Raw genomic sequence first — 6,739 nt, 5'->3', positions numbered from 1 at the left:
TTCCAAATAGTTCCATATCATCCAGGAAACGTAGATATTTAAATCTAAACCAATTCGATTCGTAAAGTGTGTCAGTACCACATCCAGATTTTTTACGTTCCCCTATTTTTCTTTTCTCTCTTCGGTACTGAGACAAGACAGATTTAATTTTTTTTGTCCACGTCACTGCTGCTGGTGCCAAGTGCCGCAGCATCTTTTTGTAATGAATCATGTTTGATTTTAGTATTTTTGTAACCTGCGTAACGTACATTCCACGGGCAGTACTCTGCCACATAGAGCGACATCAGCTGGAAAATTTTGTCTCGTGACCACTCCATTTCAAATAAAAATGAAGGGACATGAAATAAACGCACCACTAGACTCCAGCAAAACAAACACCAAAACACTCACTCAGAGCAAACGAACACTAGCGCTGCCTAGCGGAATTTAGTGGTAGCAGGCCACGAACAATGTTTCTATCATCTCTACCGACACAGCGGTGGAGCACTGATTTTGTGTCGCGAACATGTTGCCAACATGTTGCGAACATCGGTAGTCCACTACTAGCCACGAACAATGTTGCGAAAATGTTGTGAACAACGTTGCGAACTCAGTGTAAACGCGCCTTAAGAAGCAGGACAAGCGACTGCATCCGGCTGAGGGACAGTGTCAGCCACAGACAGCACCTGGAACATATTTGTTAGCCTAACAGGGGAGGCCTTATGTTCGATCCCCTGGGAAGTCTTTCGCTGCCTGATACGCCCCGGGTCGACCTTCGACTGGTAAACCTCAATGCGAGCAGTAACTGGGCCGGGCACTGGGGCGGATCGATCGGTGGACTCGTGGGTCGTACTGGACAGCCGTTAGATCGCCACTTCAGCCTAACAACGGTGATGCCAATTCACTTCAATCTCTAGCTGTGTAACCAAAGCCATCACAGCTTGGAACTGTGAGCAAAGTGTGACCAACTCGGCTCGCATCCGCACACAGCACTCACAGTCCTCATACATACTAAAGACCGTGGAAAACTACACTACACAGACAGACAAAGGACTATCAACACGCGCTGCGAAACTCTACTGCAGGCACTGACGAAAACGTCAGAACTGTGCCTAATAAATTAGATTAACAAGTAGAGATTCGAAAACTAAACTGCGAAAGCACCCAGGTGTGACTAAATGATTCGCTCCTGATTAGGAACTTTTAATATCTCACAAAATCGGTTTACTTTCGGACGCAAACGAAAACGCGAGAACTGTGTCTATTGAATTTTAAATTAACACGCAGAAATTCAAGAAGCTAATCTACCAAAGCACACAGATGAAAGAATATAATTCGCTCCCTGCTAGTAACTCGCAAAATGTCACAAAATCGGTTACTTCCCTGTTGCTGCTTGTGTCTCGGCTGGCTGCTGCCCGCTAATGTATTATTATTTTGAAATCCTTCTAACAATATCAAGACACTACAAGAGGTATCAAGCTGTCGCAGGTAGACCGTTCCGGCTCATCCGAGGCGCTAGAGGAGGAGCTCGAAATTCAATAAAACATCTTTTTTCGGGAATTAGACTTTTTGCCTCCTATTTTAGAAGGTTCAAAGCATCTTTTAAGCCAATAAAAATGATTTTTTGAAAATTCTACGGTTGTGTTATCCCTTAAAAAGGCTTTTCAGCTCTGTATATGAACAATTATTATGTGTGCAAGCCTCACATATGTAGCACTGAATCCAGGCTCCTTCGAAGGTTTCATTAATCGTACAATAATTTTTTTGTTCATTAATGAATGTTCTCGGGAGAAACCTTTATTTTCTGAAACATTTCCTGTTAAGTTTTTAGTCAGTAACCTAATGTAATCCTTGGAATTGAACATTTCACACATGATGTTTGGATTTTTCTACGGTATTCTTCATGTTATTTCCATTCCATTTATGTTGTGACTTGTCCATATTTGCCTTCAAAGGAAACAAAAAGCCAAAGACTTATGTTTTACTGTGTCCGTTTCCAGTGCAAACCGAAATTGCTTTGTCCGATACATTACGAACGTATCCTAGCGGTCGTTTAACATCCCCATTGTACTGCTTGAGGTAGACTTTGTCACAGCCTACATTACAGAAAATAATGTCAGTTGCATCTAAAGATATAGAATAAAGCACAATACTCCTGAGTTAAGTTAGTTCACAGAAAAACTCACCAAGAACAGATAACTTGTTGTCACTCCCAAATGCACTGTTGTTTTCATTCAGAGTCGCGTGAGCAGTGTTGTTCTACTATAGTTCAACTGTGGCGGCACTTTTGTTACTTTCACTAGCGCTAGAGTTTACAAGAAGCTCTTGTCCGATACAATCCACTGTCCTTACTGCCCGGTCTTCCACTTATGAACTGAGAAGAGCCAAAGAAACTAAAACACCTGCCTCATATCGTGTAGGGCTCCCACGAGCACGCAAAAGTGCCGCAACAGACGTGGCATGGTCTCGGCTAATATTTGAAGTACTGCTGGAGGGAATTGACACCACGAATCCATGAATTCTGCAGGGCTGTTCATAAATCCGTAGGATTACGAGGAGGAGGGGGGGGGGGAGGAGCGGGGGAGAGCTCTTCCGAACAGTACGTTGCTAAGCATCCCAGATATGCTTAATAATGTTCATATCTGGGGAGTTCGGTGGCCGTCGGAAGTGTTTAAGCTCAGAAGAGTGTTCCTAAAGCCACTCTGTAGCAATTCTGGACGTATGGGGTGTCGCATTGTCCTGCTGGAATTTCCCAAGTCTGTCGGATGCATAATGGTCACGAATGGATGCAGGTGATCAGACAGGATGCTTACGTTCGTGTTACCTGTCATAATCGTATCTAGACGTATCAGGGGTCCCGTATCACTCCAGTTGCACACGTCCCACACCATTACAGAGCCTCCACCAGCTTGAACAGTCCCCTGCTGACATGGAGGGTCCATGGATTCATGAGTTTGTCTCCATACTCGTACATTTTCATCCTCTCGATACAGTTTGTAACGAGACTCGTCTGACCAGGCAACATGTTTCCAGTTATCAACAGTCCAATGTCGGTGTTGAAGGGCCCAGTCGAGGCGTAAAGCTTTGTGTCGTGCAGTCATAAAGATTACACGAGATGGCCTCCGGCTCCGATAGCCCATATTGATTATGTTTAGTTGAATGGTTCGTACACGGACACTTGTTGATGGTCCAGCATTGAAATATGCAGCAATCTGCGGAAGGGTGGCACTTCTGTCACGCTGAAAGATTCTCTTCAGTCGTCGTTGGTCCAGTTCTTGCAGAATCTTTTTCCGGCCACAGCGATGTAGGAGATTTGATGTTTTACCGGATTCCTGATATTCACGGTACGCTCGTGAAATGGTCGCACGGGAAAATCCCCATTTCATCGCTACCTCGGAGATGCCGTTCAAATGGCTGTGAGCACTATGGGACTAAACATCTATGGTCATCAGTCCCCTAAAACTTAGAACTACTTAAACCTAACTAACCTAATTACATCACGGAACACCCAGCCATCACGAGGCAGAGAAAATCCCTGATTCCGCCGGGAATCGAACCCGAGAACCCGGGCGTGGGAAGCGAGAACGCTACCGCACGACCACGAGATGCGGGCGGAGATGCTGTGTCCCATCGTTCGTACACCGACTATAACATCACGTTCAAACTCACTTAAATCTTGATAACCTGCCGCTGTAGCTGCAGTAACCGATCTACCAACTGCGCCAGACACTTGTCTTATATAGACGTTGCCGATCGAAGAGTCTTATACTGCCTATTTACATATCTCTGTATTTGAATACGCATGCCTATACCAGCTTCTTTAGCTCTTCAGCGTATCTATGCAATATCCTGCAGTGTGCCTCGATGGTACTATCCACTGCTAAAAATTTAGGACAGTAAACGGTATACTGCCAAGGATGACTCTAGATAAAAGAAGGCCGCCGAGCGGAGAAAGAGAAGTGAGTCACATGGAAGAAGAACAGAACTACCGTCAATAATGATATCGTCGTTGACGGGATTTTAGACTCCAATAATTTCAATGGATCTCTCTGTTAAGATGACGCAATATATACCACCAAAATCTATAAAAAGTATATTTGTTCTCTATTTACCACAATAATGTTTAATATAGCTGATGCTATTTTCCAGAAAGTAAAATAAAAAGTAAGGGTACACTGTTTGCCAGTGGTTTCATTCTTAATGAGAACAATTCCTTGTTTGAAATACCACTGCATTTGTATGACGGTCCATTTGGATGACACTAAGACATCTAGCACTTTTCTCATCAGATAAACAGCTAAGATATAAAGACACGTTCGCAAAGCAAAGACTTGTCTGCGTGCAAGGAGTGAATCGCCAGTGAATGTGCAGAACGTAGGAGGACGCTCAATATGTGTGGCGGCATCCAGTTCAATATCGGAGACCTCATCACGACATTCCTGCAGCCCCTGAATTCTTCTGCACTGGAATGCACAGAGCTCCCCTCTCCATTATTAAACCGGAATCCTCCCACCAGTGTGACGGTGGCAAAAGGCATTTATTCCACTTTTCTTCGATTTCTTTCTTTCCCTTTATTTCCCTCCATTTCATTCCTTCTCCACTCTTAAAATCTTCAGCTGAACTACATTTCTTTGATAAGATGGGTGCACAAGACAATGTGTGTCGAAACGTAACGAAAGACGAAAGTTTAAAACTTACTGTTTTTAGTAATAAATTCGTCGGTGGGTTTGGCAAACTACTGACATACTGCCTTAAAAGCAATTTTGTAAAATATATTATTTTACTAATTGAAGACAGGATCACCAGACCGCGAGGCACTAATTTAGTTTTGACAAGGTGCGAGAGAGAAAGCACCCGCGGTTTTGCTGAAGAAATTATGAGCATTTCATGAAGTGATCCAGTTAACCGTCGAAAAGCCTACATCCGAGTGGGTGGTCAAGGATTTTATTCTGTCTCATCTTTTTTATTTAAAAAGTGGAAGTGGTGGTGTGTGGTAGTGGCAGTGCACTCAAAGTGGAAGGAGACAAGGTCTAATTACGACCTAATCATCCTGATTTATGCTTTTCATAGCTTCCCTAAATTGCTGGAGGTTCATGCCAGTACCGTTGCTTTGAAAATAAGATGACCGCCTTCTTTCCTTCCCTCTACCTAGTCCGAGTTTGTGCTCCGTCTCTAATGATTTCATGGTCGATGGGACATTAAACAACAATTTTCCTCACTTTTTTTGTAGCAGCGTGGGCGGAAGAAGATACGCGGGACTGACAGCAATCACATACGAATTTTATATGTCAATACAAGTTATAAAAATATTAAAACTGCTACACCACGAAGATGACGTGCTACAGACGCGAAATTTAATCGACAAGAAGAAGATGCTGTGATTTGCAAATGTTTAGCTTTTCAGAGCATTCACACAAGGTTGGCGCCGGTGGCGACACCTACAAAGTGCTGACATGAGGAAAGTTTCCAACCGATTTCTCATACACAAACAGCAGTTGACCGGTGTGGCCAGGTGAAACGTTGCTGTGATGCGTCGTGTAAGGAGGAGAAATACGTACCATCACGTTTCCGACTTTGATAAAGGTCGGATTGTAGCCTATCGCGATTGCGGTTTATTGTATCGCGACATTGCTGCTCGCTTTAGTCGAGAGCCAATGACTGTTAGCAGAATATGGAATCGGTGGTTTCAGGAGGGTAATGCGGAACGCCGTGCTGGATCCCAACGGCCTCGCACCACTAGCAGTCCAGATGACAGGCATCTTATGCGCATGGCTGTAACGGATCGTGCAGCCACGTCAGATAGGGACGTTTGCGAGACAAGAACCATCTGCAAAAACAGTTCGACGATGTTTTCAGCAGCATGGACTATCAGCTAGGAGACCATGACGCTGCATCACAGACAGGAGCGCCTGCGATGGTGTACTCAACGACGAACCTGGGTGCAAGAATGGCAAAACGTAATTTTTTCGGATGAATCCAGGTTCTGTTTACAGCATCATGATGGTCGCTTCTGTGTTTGGTGACATCGTGTGAACGCATATTGGATGCGTGTATTCGTCATCGCCATACTGGCGTGTCACCCGGCGTGATGGTATGGGGTGCTACTCGTTACACACCTCGGTCACCTCTTGTTCGCATTGACGGCACTTTGAACAGTAGACGTTACATTTCAGATGTGTTACGACCCGTGGCTCTACCCTTCATTCGATCCCTGCAAAACCCTACATTTCATAAGGATAATGTACGACCACATGTTGCAGGTCCTTTACGGGTCTTTCTGGATACAGAAAATGTTCGACTGCTGCCCTGGCCAGCACATTCTCCAGATCTCTCACCAATTGAAAACGTCTGGTCAATGGTGACCGAGCAACTGGCTCGTCACAACACGCCAGTTACTACTCTTGATGAACTGTGGCATCGTGTTGAAGCTGCATGGGCAGCTGTACCTGTACACGCCATCCAAGCTCTGTTTCACTCAATGCCCAGGCGTATCAAGACTGTTATTACGGCCAGACGTGGTTGTTCTGGGTACTGATTTCTCAGGATCTATGCACGCAAATTTCGTGAAAATGTAATCACATGTCAGTTCTAGTATAATTTATTGGTCCAATGAGTACCCGTTTATCATCTGTATTTCTTCTTGGTGCAGCAATTTTAATGACCAGAAGTGTGTGTAGTTCAAATGACTCTGAGCACTATGGGACTTAACATCTGTGGTCATCAGTCCCCTAGAACTTACAAGGGAACCTCCCCATCTCAC

This window comes from Schistocerca gregaria, chromosome X (genome assembly GCF_023897955.1).
Source record: "Schistocerca gregaria isolate iqSchGreg1 chromosome X, iqSchGreg1.2, whole genome shotgun sequence".
NCBI lineage: Eukaryota > Metazoa > Arthropoda > Insecta > Orthoptera > Acrididae > Schistocerca > Schistocerca gregaria.
The sequence above is the reverse complement of the archived record's forward strand: the minus strand, read 5'-3'. Positions refer to the sequence as shown.